General features: G+C 30.8%; 1 long non-coding RNA gene across 1 annotated transcript; it reads right to left on the reverse strand.

Annotated features, from left to right (window-relative positions):
* Nucleotides 1-1,375: 1,375 nt before the first annotated feature.
* On the reverse strand, nucleotides 1,376-2,564 carry LOC121124524 (uncharacterized). The gene is made up of 2 exons (XR_005866340.2): nucleotides 2,463-2,564; nucleotides 1,376-1,686 (listed from the first exon to the last, which is right to left on the reverse strand). It is a non-coding gene; the product is annotated as an uncharacterized lncRNA (long non-coding RNA).
* Nucleotides 2,565-19,125: the final 16,561 nt, after the last annotated feature.

Here is a 19,125-nt window from a genome sequence, read left to right on the forward strand (position 1 = left end):
AACATTATTTACTTAATAATAAAAATACATTCAAATAATTTTGTTTTCTTTGTGTTTTTTCTGTCATTTATAATAGTTTATTTATTACTAATCATTATGGATCTAATTATCATCGAGCGAATCTTTTCAAAATGTTTAAATTATAAATATATATATATATATTAAATATTATTTAGTGCGTACAGCTATATGTGGTATGACAAATAATGTGTTTGTTTATATTTGCCATTCCACCCCTTTTTTGTGTAGCTCATGGGTGGAATACAATAGAGTAAATTCCTTTTTGTGTTACTAAAATAGTATTATTTCAAGCTTAAGTGTCAATATAAATTTTTTCCCAATACCTATATCTGCAATTATAGACAATTCAATAAAATTTAAACTTAAAATGGCGTAATGATTTTTTTTTAATTCTTTTGCAACAATCAATGATTTTTACCAATCACTTTGACAATTTCTTTGCTGTCTTTGAGAATTTATGCAAAAAAAAAAAAAAAATGTTTAAATATAATTCCAGTAAAAACAATTAATATTGGAATTTCCAAGTATTCATTATTTTTTGCTTGGATATTTTATTTTTTTTAGTTACGAAATATTAATAAGTAAATAAAAGGAAGTAGTCAGTAAAAATATTGAAATTTATTGCATAATTAACTATACAACAAAAAAAACAACAACAACAATAGTTCAATTATAAGATTTAAAACCTTCTCAAAGTTATTTCATTTCATCATCATATGAATGTTTCAATATTCATGAAACCCCAAGAAATCATCGTTTTTTAATAAATAATGAGGTAGTTAAGAGATTTTAAATAAAGACGTGTTATCTCATTTATATATAAAATTTGTATGTATTTTGTTGTCATCTATCAATTTTTCAATTTCTTCTCCCTTAAAATAACTGTTATTTTTGTACTTGAAAAGAGTTCCAACTTATAGGTAGCCTTTAAAATGCATAATTTTTACTCATATAGGTAAGTACCTCAGTTTACCAATGGGGTAGACTGTCGTACCACCTACTGGATAATATTAGCCGTAGTAAAAAGAAATCCATTATTGGCAATAAATTGGAATGTGGAGAACCGATTCTTAGAGAAAACATAAGAGCAATAGTGTTGTGCATTGTAGCTAGATATTGTGATTTTTCTTTGAAATACTATGGATGAGTGGTGATTCAAGATCATACTAATGACATTTTCAAATAGAATTAATCAAATTCATCTTGATACTTTAAGATTACAAACAATTGTTCGTAGGGATGAACATTATTATCGAGAGCTTGTTTAAATAATTTTGTGGTCGTTAGAATGTTTAATTGTATTAGGTATAGGTATTGGTTAAATTGCTTAGTCATTTTAATATAACTCAATTCGTCCAAGCAATTAATATTATATTATATCATGTTCAGTATATATCTAAAATCTACATGTATGATACGAATATACATTAAAAAAACTATTATTTTTAATGGAACAATATTTATTTTTTTCCCCGTTAATGTTCTTCTCGGCATTTAAATCAGTGCTGACATGAAGGTTTGACTCGATGATTTCCATTATTTTATCCATATTTTCGACAATTGGCCTTCCAGAGACGTGTGAAACTTTGATATCAAAGTTACCGGCCTCGTAGACCAAACCAATATTTCGTGTGATAGGCTGTTACAATATCAAGACCAACAACACTATTCAAAAAGAACAGGAATATAATTTCTTGTTCATCTCTCCTCCTGTCTATAATACACACATAAAATCTCAAGATTTTTTCAGAGAAAATTATTTTTTTTTTTTGAAAAAAATTTGAAAAATTAAATTTGAAATATTTAATTTTTAGCAAAAAAAAAAAAATTAAAAAATTAACATTTCTTAATTGGGCTGCAGTCCCTATAGCCCACCTAATAAGTTATCTAAACTTAAAACTTTTGGTTATCACTAATTGTTTTTTATATATCAACTTGAAGAAAATAAGGTTGCTGAATAAATATTGTTAAGTTCCGATTATTCTTATTTTACATAGTATTTAAACGAACGGATTAAAAATCAAGTAAATACCCGATGAAGATTAAATTTTACAATTATTTTATAAGTATCTTGTCTGGCATACATCAATTGAAATAATTTATGATTAATAAAATGTTTTATTGTCGTAACCATAAAAAAAAATAATAAAAAAAAACAAAGGAAAAATAGTTAAATGTGGACATTGAAAATATTTTTTCCGTTTTACGGGTTTTAATACTAGAAAGGTATTAATTATATTTATCGAAAAATCATAAATACGAATAAATACCAAGAAGTGAGAATAAGATATTTTTATAACCATTGTAAAAGATATTATATAATTGGATTTTGAAATTCAATTATGTTCCATTTAAAAAATAAGGTATGTTTTTGTAATCAAAACTAGGAAAAAGGAACTTTGATACTAAGGGATATTTAAACAAAATAGAAATAATGATACCTGTTTGTGATAGCCTTTTTTATGGCGTAAAAATAACTACCTACAGAGTGAAGATACAAAACTTATGATTGCTTTTAATGACGAGTTTTCATTACGCTACCGAACGACAACATAAACAAAAATAAATCAATCAAGTTTTTATCCCATGCCTCTATGTGTAAAAGATTACACTTGCAATAATAACGAAAAGAAACGTGTGTGCAATCTCCTCCACAGCCGTGTCAGTACCAAGAAGACTGCAAAGACTGTTGGCATTTCCACCCGGACTGCGTACAACATCAAGAAGTCCATTACAACCCCATAGTGCCAAGAATAACCAAAACTTTAACAGCAAACTTATTACTTTCATCTGGCCTGGCTCCATGAGCTTAATTCCCATCCCGGACCTCAACCCTTGGGCTTGACCGTTTGTGGGTCTTCCAGAAGAATGTCTGGCATGACTCTCATGCACATTTTGATTAGCTCCATGCTGCCATCACGACAGCGTGCTACACCATGGACACAGCCTTAATCGTCAAGAGTTACTAATCCCTTTACCGGCGTATCGAAGATGTTATTGCTTGTGAACGAGGAATAAAAAATAGAGCTAAATATTGTTTTTAAACATATCGCAAATTGGTTTTGAGTTACAGCAGCAGCCAGACCACCATGCACCACTTGGTAAAGGAAGACTTGAGCCTGAATGCCTACAAAAAAACTCTTTGTCAGGTTGAAGCCTATGTCTCGGGTAAAGGGTTTGACCCCGTGGAAAACCCTCCTCAACAAGCTTGATAAGAAAGACTCTTGGCCTCCCACATCCCCGACTGTTGGGGAATTTTATCGCCAATAATTTTCTAAAGCTAACCTTCTTATATCTAATATGAAAAAGATATTCTTACATTCTGGTGACAAGAAACACAAATTCAGTGTTTTTTTCATGATTCCCTTACCTCAAGCATTAATTACTAGTAGTATTTCATCAGATTTCTTCAAATCTAGATGATATTTTGTCTAGAAGATAAAATATTTTTTTTTCATATTTAAATATATATATTTTTATTATTATTCATCCTAATGTTTCAGCCATTTTTATAAAAAAAATATTTAAATATAACAAAAGAAAAGAAAAAAAGATTAATAATTAATAGGACATTAGATAGTTTTAAACAATAAAATAGGCGTTCACACTTCCTCGTTGGAATGATTCTGTGCTTCTTCTGGAACCAAATTATTAGTTTTTTAAGAAGCTTTGTAAAATTGAGTTGTCAAGTAGGAACCATATTCCTTCAATCAAATATCCAATTGATATGAGGTAAAAGGCCAGGCGACATTTCAGGGCCTCAAAAAATATCAATATAAAAAGCGTGGTGGAAGTCAAAAATCAGTCGTAAACGCGTTATGGTATAACCTTCTATTTCTATTAACCTTAAGTTTTATTTACTTCAAAAAGTTTCCAAATCGAAAAAAACAAAACAGTTATGAAGAATAATGTTGTCGAAAAAATAACACTCGATAGCTTGTATATTTTTGCAGATTTTGCATAAATTATTCTGGAAATTGAAAATAATCCTCGCAGATTATGCACCAGCATATTTTTACGCAAAAAGCATCGTCTTTTGGTATTTTTTCTTAAAAAAATGAAAATTGAAGTTGGATGAAATAAATAGAAAAAAAGAGAGAAAAAAAATCACAAATTAATCAGAAAATGACAGATATTTCAGTTAAACATCTATCTTCAGACAAATTTCAACAAACTTTATTACATTTACTAATCCCATATTCCATTGGAAGTTCATTTTTTTGCACCTGAAATAAACAAAATTGCAATTTTCACCGATTTCTTTTTTTGCCCATAACTCCCCCCCAAAAAAAAAATATCGATACCCCCGTCTTAGCACGTCCAAGCTCAAAAGAGGGACCCATGCAAAATTTCAGCCCCCAAGGTTTAACGGTATTGGAACGTAAAAAGGACATCTAATCACATACACAATATCTCTTTTATATATATATATATATCATTGTAGTAATTTCTTAGACCTTCGAACCCATTTGTAAAGGGCGTGTATGAGCTATCCCTGACAGAATCAAATGACTAAGGAAAATAAAATCCATTCTTAAGATTACCCATTAAAAAAAAAAAAAAAAATCGGGCCACCTAAAAAAATCACACGATTTATATCACTAAACCACTGATTGTATAGCATACAACTATTGATATAAAAGACAAATTTATGATGTGTCTGTCCACCTTATTTTGACTTCTCCTACATTTATATAAAAAATGCAAGTCCATATTCAATACTTGCTACTGCCCTGAAGAGATAAAATATGAAGTAGAAATTAATATTTGTAATGATGATTTGTGAATTGTGAACCCAAACGAGTTAGAGTCGATACAAGTATGAGCTTTATCATGTAAGGCAAACTATTCTTTTAAAACAGTTGTCGAAGAAGACCAATATTAATTTATATTGAGCCCATTGCTCCTTGGAGAGTTCAGAATTACCTTAATATGAATGAAAACAAAATTTAAAACATTAATATTTATTTAAATATATTTAAATAATATACTAACAATTATCTAAAAATTGTTAAAAATGAATACATCTGACTCATAATATTGCAAAAAACATATTATGATATAATAATAATAACATTAAATGTGCATAATTAAAAATAGTTAATCAATTTATAATTTCATATGAATGGTTGGAAAGTTGACAAAGTCTAAAGGCGGACATTTCAAGTCCATATTTTTGCTCGCAGTATTAGTTTTTGCCCTGTTCCATGACTTTGACCTCCGTGGTTCGTTTTTATATACGATAAAACCATCGTTCAATTTCTTTTGAAAAATTCTTTTCTTGTAAGCTAATCGTTTCCTACGATTCGCCTCTGCTCTTTTGATCTCTTTTTCGGCCGGAGTTCCAGAAGAAAGAGCGTTCCGATAATTTCCATTAAATTTCTTTAGGAGATCGTCTTCTTGATCTACAAAATCCTCATAATCTTCTTCTTCTATATCTTCTTCTGTGGCCTCTCCCTTTAATGTATCCTCCTCCTCCACTCCATCATCTTCTTCTTCAACGGAATTCTCACTATCCTCTGGCTGATGATCCGAGAGAGGAATGGGTGAAGTGTTATGAAAGTATCTTTCCAATTCATTTAATTCAGGCTCTTTTACAGTAATTATATCACAGGAGTGACCCATTTTCTTGATCGTCATATCATCTTCCATTTCTTCTTGACTCTCAGTTCCTCTCATTTTTTTAATATTTTTCTTCTGAAACAAGGGAAGGTAAAGACCAAACTGGGATTGAAAGTTCCTTTTCATACTTTTTAGCTGTTTCTGTCGTTGAAATTCCTTTTCGCGGAAATAGTGATACTCCAGCTCCGTGGGCTTCGTTCTCCAGATACGAGTAGGGTAAAGAGGGATTTTCTTTTCAATGGATTCTATCAGTTGGAAATGACGCTCAACGGACTCATTATATGGAAAAAGTGTGTTTCGGTTGCAAGTGTGACCTCCAACAAGATGAAACATTTTGAAGAGGATAAAATGGAGAAAACTTGATGGACCACAAATTAATTAAACTTGAATGATCCTTTCGAGTTCACAATTAATGACGTTTATCAATCCTCTTCCCCCTTTTGTGTTAGTATCAACGCACGCTTTTTATTAGAGGACTCTCATGGGATAAAGTTTCATCCCTCAAAAAAAGGATTTGCATTTTGTCAAGATAGTTTCTACTTGAAAGGGGTTTAAAACTTGTTGAAGAATTGAATATCATAAGGGACTCTACTCATTTAATCTTATACCAGATTAGATGACAGATTTTCATATTAAATTATTTATTTGATCCTTCAACCTACATACATTCTTAGGTCAATTATTTCCATTAGGAAGCAAGACAATATTTTTTGTTTTGCTAAATTAATTTTGCTTGAATAAGTTTAACTCCTTGGTAAAATTTCATATCTGTTTGTCAGCTTTTTTAAATCAAAAAGCTCATTGTGTCCCTTAAAAATGATAATCTTGTAGGGAAACAAAAATTTATAAAAATGAAGCCTTTTGTTGATCAAAGTCTGAAAAAACCATACATTAAAATAGTTAAGTCCAATTGTTCATTTACAATTACTAATATTTGCAAACTCTGTAACTTCTTAACTTCATGCAATTGTGTAAAGCAATCCATGATACTTCATTCCATATAAAACGAGTTTTTTTGTTTTTATTTTTGTAAATTTTTAGAATAAAATACTCTCCAGTTTCGATTTATGATTTAACACCTTTTTACTATAATAATTTACATAGGCAGTACATGGTAATATTGCACAATAGCAAATGTATTAATAAACTTTATTACAATAATTATTTTCTACCTTTGAGCAATAGGTTACTACAAATTCTAATTTGAACTTTAGACAAAAATATTCATTTTGCAATTAAGGCTTTTTGAAATATTAAAAAAACAAACATGGGGGGACATATATAATTAATTAATAAATTATATGACGTCATTTTTAAGAAACAGTGGTCCTTGGACAGTCGATCACATTGTTCAAATATATTGTTTATTGGATTTAAATACTGTTATAAAAAGAAAACCACATCAACGGTGTCTTTGATATGACATAACTTTACCCAAAGTTAGCTCCAATTTCAAAAACGACTTGACTCACTATATTAATCTTCATTTTATATATCAACCTTGCCTCTCAAAAGAGTACAAGCGTTATATACAGTGTATTTGTTATGAGCTGTCGATTTTTCTATTTCTTTTCTCTTAATTAGCGTTCCAGACTTTGATTGGTTGATTTAGAATTAGCTCCTATATACTGGGAAATTTTTTCAAAAACTATTGAATAATAGTTCGGAAGAATTGCCTAACTTGCAAGTGATTTCGAATCTTACATTCTGATACTTGTAAAAAGAAAGGTTGCGTGATACAATAAGTTATTAAATAATAATTACATAGTTGGTGTAATGTGCTTACTGTCAACTGATTTCGGGCCTTTATTACGGCTAATTTTTGGATGAAAGGTTGCGTGATGAAATACATTATTGAATAAGAATTCCATAGTTGGGAAAATATTCTAACTAACAACTGATTTTGGGCCCTGTTTCTTTTCTTTTGATAAGAGAGGTTGCGAGATACAATAAAAGTAACAAAGTGAGTAAGAAAAAAGCCTCAAAAAAGTTGGTAATTAGCCATTCATAGTAGAGTTATGCTCAATGCTTTATCTCAAAAATTATTTGAGTTCCCCTGAACAATACTATAGACAATAATAAGAGTAAAACATACCGGGCCGTACAAAATTATTTACCGATGATGTAAATATACTTTTTAAGAGGTTTTGTGGGAACCAATCTGATTGTTTCATATTTTTACTGTTAAAATAAACAAAAATCCTTCCTGTGAGAGCGTAACAACTTCCATACGTGAGACCATGTCCAATCAGGAAACAAAGAGGATTGAAATTGCATCCCTCCTACGAGCGGGAGTGCCTCAAAACAACATTAAGGAACAGGTTGGGGCCCTGTTGAAGACAATTTACAACGTTTCCAAGCGCTTGGAGGCTGGGGTTGATCTCAAGCATTCCCCTGGGGCTGGCAGGAAGCCCACTGTCTCAACAAGGCAAGTAAAGGCAGTGTTCAAGAGGACTCCCAACAGGTCCATTGCTGACATGGCCAGAAAGATGGGAACGTCGAGATCAACTGTTTCAAGGGCATTGAAAAGGGCTGGAGGAAAGTCCCGGAGGCGTACTGAACGCCCTCTACTAACTGAACGTCAGTGAGAAGTCAGACTTGAGCGTGCCAAGAAAATCTTGAATGATATCAAGAGCTCATCTGGACGCATCATCATTTTTTCAGATGAGAAAACTTTTACGGTCGATCCTGTTTTCAACAAACAAAATAACTGTGTTGTGAGCTTTGGAGATGTGCAAGATAAGCAGTGCTATGTGGCAACACCAAAGCACCCTGCTTCGGTGATGATGTTGGGTCTCGTGGCCTCCAACGGGAAGGCCATGAAGCCAGAATGGTTCCCCACTGGCTACAGATTAACAGCGGAGGATTATGTGAAGATTCTGGCGTCCAAGGTCCTTCCGTGGATTAAATCTATAGACGGCAACTCTCCTTGGGGTTTTCAACAAGATGAAGCACCCGCCCACGCTTCCAAGAAAGCTCTGGAGTGGCTCAAGGACAACATGAACTTTTGGCTCAAGGACTACTGGCCCCTCAGAGCCCAGATCTGAACCCACTAGACTTCTCTATCTAGGCGCACGTGGAGACCAAGGCCTGCAAAAAACGACAGAAGAACATAAATGCCTTAAAGGCTGCTGTCAACCAGGCCTGGGTCTCCATGGACGCCGATTACATCCAGCAAGTCTGTGGCAGCTTCAGACGTCGCCTGACCAGTGGCATTGAGTCAAATGGTGGCTACATTGATTAAATTTGATCACAAATTATTTTATTATTCTAAAAATGTATGAATAAATTGTTTCTCAAGTCATTCGAAATGTCATTATTGTCCGCGATATGTTCTGAACAAAAATCGGTAAATAATTCTGCACGGCCCGGTACATAGACAGATCAAAAGTACTAATACTAAGGAATTTATTATGATGAGGTGTTTATTTTCCAATGAAACATTTTAGAGATAAACAATCATTCAAAAATTTGGAAAAAATGATGTAAGAGAGAGAGACTAATTGACGTACTTCAATTTTCGACAAGTTGTGTACCTTTATGGAAAGACAACTTTACTGATAAAAATAATACATCAACTTTATGATGATTCATGCTGCAATGCTATATACATATTTATGTTATTATTCACAATATTCAAATTTTATATGATAGAAAGTTTGATTTTTTTTGCAACAAACTGTAATTATTAAGTGTTCATAAGTTATTGTCTAAATAATTATCAAGATATGTCTGTAATTGTACAAAAAAATATACACTATACAAAAATCACAGTTTCTTGTGAAAAGCAATTCAAAAAATATTCACCAAAGAAGTCCAAACATCGATAGCTGACAATAAAATACACTATATATTTATGTGTTAGCGAGGTAACTTAGTGATTTACACGACTAACCTTCGGAAATAAATGAAGATGTAATGTATTTTCCTTTCAGATCTTTTAATCAATTTTCATACATTGGCTCCTTTTATGATTTAAAGCAGCTGACTCTACGTATTAATAACTCAAAAAAGTATAAGATAGGATTTGTATTCGTATACAAATTTATATAAATCAAGAACCTTCGTTTAGAATTCGAATCTTACCCTTAATTATGTTATGCATAACATAATAACAAAATATTCATCTATGACTTCAAATTTGGTAAGACTTTTTCTGAGTAAAAGTTAAAAAAAAACAAAAAAATCAGTAGTTGTGTGCTTTAAAAGAATTTGGATTGTCACACAAATTGCAATTATTTACTATGAGTTCATAACATTGATTTTAGACAAAAATAGTACATCAATACTTAAACATGTTCACCCGTGTTTGTTTGCTCCTTTTACCCTCGATCGGATATTACTTTAGAATATGTTGGAAGTGATACAAGACTAACATTTTTAGGGAGTGGACATTCATCAGATGGATTTTTACTTTAAGCAGATTAGTGAATTGGTGGAGTTGTATAATATATGACCTAAAAATGGGAGCAGTTTATTCTAGTAGGCAATCTGAACAGGCTTGTTTATTTTCCAAGCTGTTATAATTATTATTTAATTTTTGAAGATATAACATCTAAGTATAAGGTAGTAACTAGTGCATCTGTTTTATGAAAGATGGAGAATGGGGGTTTGCTCCTTGAGAGTTATAAGTGTAAGTCCTTGTTGGACTCAGGGTATAATTGAGGATCCAAATCGGAGATATTCCAGTCCTTAAATCTTTGATATATAGCTAGTGGGATGTTCGTTTATTTCCTTTCTCTTTCTTGCAGCTGATCTAATAAAACGTCAGGACGACTAACCTGCTCTTCTCCCATACCTTCCACAAATGTTCAGGATTGCCACGTTTATTTTCGATTTATTTTATTACCATATAATGATAGGACCTATTTTCTGCATCACTGTGCATTAGTATACTCCTTTATGACGAACAAATACCTTTTATAAATCGAATATTCTACAAATAATTTATCGGTTAAATACTCAAAGATTTTATCATGGATCTCTATATTTGCTAATTATCAAATTAAAACTCATGTTTATTCATATACCTATTTAATATTCAATCAAAATCTGAAATGTTAAGAAAGAATAAGGGTTATTCCATTCAATGTGTCATATGTCCGTCAAATGGAGTTGAAGGACGTTCAATTTTATGTTTACTGCATGTATTTAATACATAATTAAAAAAGGAATGTTATAATACTATTTTTTTATTTCGTTCTTTGAGTTCATAACCTACTCAATTTAATTTGACAATTATTTAACCCTTATTTTATCATTTAATTTAATGTAATGTAAGAAACTTTTCCATAATATTATTTTTTCTTTTTAACAAATTAATTAATAAGATTTTAATATATAAATAAAGCATGGCTCAACAAGTCCTAAGCATTACATTTCTAATAATCGTTGATGTGGCGTTACAATAAAAAAATTTACATCGTAGTTTGTTGTAGATATTTCTGAGTCTTTTCTTCCATTCGCTGTTCTGAATGTTGATTGGTTGAGTTATAATAATTTCAGGTTAAGCTGTGAAGTGATCAAAATAATCCTTGATTAATAACTCCCTAGTTGAGAAGAATTGGCTAGCTACCAAGGGATTTTGACCCTTTTTTGTTGCTTCTTTCTGGAAGAAAGGTGGAGCTATATAATAAAAGATAATGCCATGAAGATCATTACCATAGCTGAAAAAATTCTGATCTGCTAATATGCTAAAATAATTAACTGAATAAAATCGCATTCAACCATACAATTTGTCAAATGTTTAGGAGAAGAGCAGATTAATTGTCATGACTAGAGATCCTTTTTTTTATAAGAGCGTGAGGAGAAGGCGGGAACGAGACATAGGGTACACATGAATTAAGACCCTTAATTTCAGAATCCTGGTATATGATTTTGGTGGGAGAAAATGAAATATTTCTATAAGAGAAAAACGTTCTACATTAAAAATAGTATTTGAGTAGGAAAATTTTTATTAGGATATTTAAATTAATTTATGTTCGTTTTACTATGCATTTTAAATCAATTTACACCAAGGATAGGGTAATAATTCTTCTTTCAGACTGAGGGAGAGGTTAACGCCACAATATTATAATGTTATAAGTAATTATGCTATAATAGCTTATAAAAGATTAACCTTCGATTCCTTCTTGATTTTCAAAGAATATATAAGTACAGTGGGGCTACACAAAGGTTGATGAGATCTTACACGACACTTGCAACCTCAAGTAATCTATACAAGTTTATGCACAACTCCCATTCCTTATCCAGCAATGATATAGAAAGGAATTACTCCGAATGTTGATCCTGTATTCTACTCCGAGTCCAACAAGGACTTACACTAAAAACGCCACAACATATCTTAAGATTTTATCTTTGTCTTTCACGCACTAGAGATTACTTTATACTTATATGTTCTCATAAGATTTTTTTGTTTTTTTTGTACCTCGGTACAACTATATTTCAACTTCTTATCTTATAAAAACCTTAATTTATGAGATATTGGAATATTACAGTAAAAACTTTAGGGAACAATGTTTTTTTTTTGCTTCTAAATATATATATATATATATATAAGAAATTGTACCTTTGCAATATACAATGTAAATGATATCCTCTTGATTTGGCCCGGTGTAAAAAAATAAAAAATCCTTAACCTTAAGGCTTAACTTAAGCTTGAAGAATAAATGTGAACTACTTGGCGGATTATAATAACTACGAGGGTTGTTTGAAAAGTTCGTGCAAAGTCCAAGAGATTGTACTACTGGCGAGTATTGAGATTATTTTTAGTTTGTTGCATCTCTTGGAAGAACACAAACCAATTTTCTGCCAGATTTCTTTATTTGTCGCGTCTTCCAAAATCTCATATGTCGTAAACACATGAACGTCTTGGAGCGCCCACAGGCTGAACCCCATATTTAACATTGTTTTTTAAGCAGTAGAATACGAATATGACAATTCAAACTTTCAACAGTTATCGGGTTAGTCTTTAAAGCCTTGTGTAAAAAATCAAGTTTATATATACAATCACCAAAAAAACGACAAAATGAAGGAAATATTTTGTCCAGGGTGTATTATTTCATATTAGAAGGGTCCTATCCTGGCATGTTTCTTCATCATTCAATAGTGTCATCTTACAAATATAATATAAATTGTAACAAATTTGCACACGATAATATTTTCTTGCAATGATATTACTCACAAAATTTTGGTCTCAAATTGATAATGTACACAACGATATTACCACGCAACGATACCCAACGTTTTTGTCTACAATCTGTTTACCACAATCATTTTACCAGACACCTAAATAAACAAGACCAAGACTTTTTTTTTTTTGGGGTTAGGAGATTTTAGAGGATAAAAAGGAAACCAATATTTTACGAGGTTGAGAACATTAAAATTACCTATTTGTGATTTTGAGACACAAATTGTTTTAGACACACGTTGAGTACTATAACTAAGGTTGGTAATTTTGGTAAGAAAACAAAAGTGTGCGAGGAGAAGGGAATAAATAATTATGGCATCATTGATTAAATAATATACACCTTCTTTTATCAATCAAGAACGTTATCATTCCCGCCTTTATTATTCAATATTAATATAATATTAGATGCTGATAGTCGATAGAGAACTGAATAAAATGCCTAAAATAACTTCGCCTTCTGTCTGGATTTCTGAAAACGGAGACCCAGGAATTTGGAAAATACTTACCGGATGAGAAACAGATGGCTTGTCGGATTTATTGATATAAATGTGCCTTCAGTCCCCTGTTTAGAATTACACACCACTCATTATCCTCTTCTGATATCAAGAGTATGGATATTCATCTATAAAATCAAGTAAACGATGAATACATCAAGTCAGACTTTAACTTTGATCTCACAAAGATACTAATTGCATGTAACATAACCTTATCCATTGCTAATCATCCTACGTTCAAAAAATTTATGGAGAAATACACGGGTAAATTCTTCCCTTCCCGAGGAACCAGCATTAATTAATGAAGGATGTTAGTAATGATGTCATTTATAGAAATATGTAAATTGTGAAGTGAAGATCATTTTCAGCATGTTTAGAGTCATCCACACCAAATGAAACTCTGAATTTTGTACCATCTAACAGTAAGTATTCTTTTTTTTTTTAATCTATTCATAAAATATGATTCTATGATAGCTTAAAATATCAAGAATTAAGATACCCAACTCATTAAATGGTAAAAACAACTGCTTAAATGGTCACAACCGCGGGTGTAGTCGCTTTGGACGATTTGTAACTAGTTTGTCTGACATTAGTTTCTTCACTTAAAAACCTGGGTATGATCATTAGGTTTTCCAATATTAGATAGTCAATAAATATTACTTTTTTATCACTTAAGGATTAGCTATGGTCAATAAGCCCCAAACAATGGTGTTCAGGAAACTCATAAAAGTCAAAAACAACTGCTTAAATGGTCACAACAACGGGGATAGTTACATTGGGTGTAGCATTATAATTAACAATCCTTCATGATAATAGTATGTTGTTATATAAGCATAAATAACGGGGGGAAATCTTTTTTTGATGCTCTTAATAAGGAGTAATATCACCGGACATTACTACATAATTAGCTTTTGCACTACATCTTTACAATGGATTTAATTCGAACATTTTTTATTAGTTTGTTTTATTTCTAGTCTATTTTTATGATTTTGACATTTACTTTATTATTAATAATTAGTTAGATCTCATAGGCAGAGATATATCTATCCTGTGCACAATTGTATATAACAACTTCCACATGAAGAAGAGGGGTGATTATCTTTTTGATTAAACTCCACGTCTTGCTTGCGTTTTGCAACCTAAAGTTATGACATATTTAACTGAATACCGATGTCAGAACAAGTAAATATAGCTTGGATCCATTTATTATTTCAATATTCTGTATTTATAATTTATTGTTATTATTGGTTATATGATTCTAATTGTTTAATTTTGTATATCTAACATAAATGTATGATGGTTTATTTTTAGTATGTAGATTCTATTTAATTTAAGCCTTCTTTTTCAACTTGGAACTTCAAATATATTTCAAAATACTCTGCTTTGTCGTTTCATTAGTTATTATTCTTAGAATAAGGTTCATAATGAATTACAATTTCATGGTGTGTGACGTTTTCTAATCTACTGTAACGGAAAAAAACGTCTAAGTCAATTATACGTAGTATATCTTCATTAAACATTCTGCTAATAAATACTTTCGTTATACCCTCAAAATCATAATAAAGCAGGAAGCTGATAATCACATCCGTATTTTAAACAATGATACCATATGTATTTTCCCCCCTTCTCCTTGCTCGCGCTTTTCTCTACATAATTATCAACTTTAACTATAACATCGCTAAATAGTTCATACATTTCTGTTAGTTAACAAAATATCTGGTCAATCAATTGTAAAATAAGCAGAAAATAATATTATACTTTATTACCTCCACTTACGAAGTTGAACAGAGATTATGTATTTGCTCCTGTTTGTTAGTCACTGGGGTTACGGCAAAAGTTATCGATCCATTTTGATCAAACTTGGTATCTTAAAATGTCGAAATTTTTTTTTCTTGTTTCATTAAAATCATCGATTTCAATCCAGTTTACAGGACTTTTATTTTTTTAATAATATATATGAAAAATATATTTTGCAATAACATTTTTACAACTTTTCTCTAACTTGCCTCATCGTATGAGTATTTTAGTTCCAATAAATAAATATTCTCTTTTTGTATCGTGTATAACGTGCATTTATTTTGACGTTTATCTTCATTTTTACGACTATAATCTCGTTTTTTGAAACCAAGTGTCTAATACATTGTCCTTGAATATACTTTTTCTGTTCATTTACATAAAATAAGACACCTTATTTTACCAATTTATAATTTCGGACTACAAAAACTGTCAATTAAACTTTTAAAAGTACAACCATATACAAGCATATTTTTATATTTTATTATTTGGATATTTTTCATTCATCGGGCATGTTTAATTTCTTTTTTTCTCGATAAAATTAATTGGTTGACTTTGAGGAATGACTACCATGATAAAAGCCTCAGTGGCGTTGTTCAAATCCTTGATATTAATAATTGAAGTATCATACCGATTGAGGTTAGTTGAACAGTATAACCGTATATACTTTATATGTCTCTTATTTTTGATCTGCCGAATTGTCTATCTTCTTGCTTAGAGCTTGATAATTTAGATAGTAAAACATGCTCAGAGTACAACTAATTGAAATTTTTTTGGTCCATAGACTTGTTCGAATAGTGTATGAACTTCATATCAGTAAATTAGCGCTGTGCCATATAATAACAGCGGTAATGGTCTAAAAAATTGAGTAAAGTCATTTTCATGTGTCATAAATTATATGAAAAATATTTACCACATTTATTATACATTTATTTATTTTAAATTAGAAAACTTGGGGAAATTATTTGTAGTCACGTTCATGACTTCGAATTTAATTATAAATTCAGAAGAACAAGCAGAAGTTTTCCCCTGTTTGAAATGTCTAAAAGTGTCATTGATGATTTGTCTAATGATCATTTTTATACTTATCACGTTACCAAAATAATTATCTTAGGATTTGCAGATGAATAACTTCTTAATATAAAAATAGTCATTGATTCACATTCAATAGGACTCATATTGGCAAGTCATTTCGTACAAATCTACATCTCAAAGCATGGGTTGGCTTGAGATGAAACAAAAAAGTTGCGCGAAATGGTTGAGTTCATTGTAAGTTTGTATTTCCATATATGGTTCGAAATGAAAATAGATTTAGATGCTTTAACCGGTCCATCACATACTTTACATCAAATACAAATAATTATGTAAATACACGAAGATTTTTGAAAGTAGACTTTCAAAAATCTAAAAATTTATTGGCACGAAATTTGTGGAGAAAGGTGTGGGACATGCTCACTTTGAGCATGTACTACTATCTTTAATATCAAGCTCTAAGCACGAGTTCAGTAAAACATTAGAGCAGGAGCGCACTCGCCATTTTAAAAGAGCGAAAATATCGCTCGAATTTTCGCTCATTCATATAAATTTGTAGCACTTTTTCAGTTTTCTGCATTTTATGAGATAATAGAGACCTCGCCATCTCTTTTATGTGTGGAACTTACGTTGGAAGATAAATCTTTCTTCTTTGTAAAACAAATTTTCCCATCTGAAATACGATTTTCTAATATTTTATGTTGTAAATTGACAACTGTTATGTATTGTCTTTTATTTACTTTTAGATCATGACGTAGGGATTTGTTTTAAATAGATAGTAATGTACCTTGTGTTTTACGAGTTGGTATATTTTAATAGTTATATAGTATGTACATCCTTTTAAATGTAATCCCTTATTGAATGTATGTTTTAGTGTATGATTGTACCCCCAATCCAAAGGTGTTCTTATTGACTTTACTCCGGTCCGTTGCTTCCGTCTGTTGGTGGTGTTCGTAGAACATTACAACAACAGATCTCAAAATCTCAGGCAAGCCTTAGTTAAAAAACTTGAGAACTATCTGTTTAATATCAAACTAATTATCAGGCTTAACTGGAGGAAATTGAACGATACCTAGTAATTACATGTCCCCTAAAACAGTGGTTCCCAAAAATTTTGTGCCGAATGTACACCAAAAGACAGATAAACATTTATTGACACATCTATTTTAATTAAACCAATCATATTGAGTATTATGCAAATAATGTATGGTTGTCATAAATCGTATTGCACACTTGAACTTTACTCAAGATACACTGTTGGGAAACCACTGCCCATTAGTACTTAATATAATCTAATTTGCTTGCAGTAATGTTAATTCTATTAATTGTTTAGATCTAATCATGCACAAATGTTCCTTTCTGATTTATATATACATTCAACTGACTAATAGATAATAATTCAATATATTTATTATCGTTTTAAGGTTAGAAAATATTTTACAAAACTGATATTAGAATAAAATATAATTTATTTAACTATTATCCCTCATGATTTTTAGACGTTTTTTCCATGAACATCCACATCCTTAGTCATTGGGAAGAGAAGAAACGCAACTACACAACTTAGACTTTAATATGAGTATGTACTGGATGCATTCTCCATCATTTTTTACAAATTTGAATATATATAATATGGTTATATCAATTTGTTAATAAAGGAGACAATCAATTAAAAAGGTTGTTCACACATTCATCAGAAAGAAAAAAATACAAGAATATCCCTTCCCAATGACGCCAACAAATCATCTAGACTGTTCTATTGTACCAATGAAGTACTTTTTAAAAAGGAAAGAACAATTAGCAAGAAAATTGCTCAAATTCAACTAAAGCCGTAAACGAAAAAACACAATAATATGTTATGGATTATTATTCTTCCCTGTTACAAAGTACTTCATTAATGGAACAGACTAAGACAAAATTAAACGAGGGCGTGATCGATTTCAACATTAATAACACACCCTTAGCGAAAAAGACTAATTATTATGTTGCACTTGTGAAAGTACACTCGTCTATATAGTTGAATTTTTGTATTAATTAGAAATAATAAGAGGACATTTTGAAAAGATCGTGATAAAATCTATCGAAAATGGAAGAAGAAAAAGAATCTTTGAAATGTGAATACAACTTGGAAGCATTTTTTTCTTTTTTACCTGTTGAAATTTTTTTTTTTTTTTTTCTTCGTCAATTTGGGTAAATGTGGTAAAGAGGTAACTGCGACTGAAGGATCGAAATTCAATTAACGAAGTCAATTAGAGTCTCGCCATGGTACAAAAGTCTTTGAAAAATTCAAAAAAAAAAATAAAAAAAAAATCGTTCAATCTGATAAAGGGAAGAAAAAGTTGAAATTATATTCACAATCTCAAGCCTCAATCCAATCTTTTTTTGAAACCAAAGGTTCAAGTTCTGGAGCTCACATTTCTCAAAACTATTTAAATTAGTTAATAACAGAAGAATTTATCATTAATCATTAAATGTAAGTCATCTCAGCCGTCAACTTTAGTGAGGGATGAACATTTCAAGAGACTCATTCAAGGAATTAGTCCAGACTTAGAGGTCTTTTCTTATGAAGAACGAATGAAAAATATTAACTATTTATGTTTGACAGCAGATTGTTGTTCAGCTGCAAGGCATGGCTATATTTCTGTAACTTGTCATTGGATAAAACCGGGAATTTATCGTGGTGAAGCAGTATTAGCACGCTCTAGAATAAAAGGCAGCCACACTTACGATAGAATTGCCGAAGCCTTAACAACCATTATTTTCGATTATGGCTTGCAAGATAAGTGTTATGGAGGAATGAATCATTATCGACAATGCAAGAAATTTCATTAAGTGTTTTGAAAGTCATGGAATCCAAGATGATGAAAAAGAAGAAGAAAATGATTTTCTGGATGAAGATATTCAATTTTTTGAACCATCACCTGTCTTTATAAAAGATTCATAATTTCGTCTACCAAATCATTTTAGATGGGC

Source organism: Lepeophtheirus salmonis, chromosome 1, assembly GCF_016086655.4.
Source record: "Lepeophtheirus salmonis chromosome 1, UVic_Lsal_1.4, whole genome shotgun sequence".
In the NCBI taxonomy this organism is placed as follows: Eukaryota; Metazoa; Arthropoda; class Copepoda; order Siphonostomatoida; family Caligidae; genus Lepeophtheirus; species Lepeophtheirus salmonis.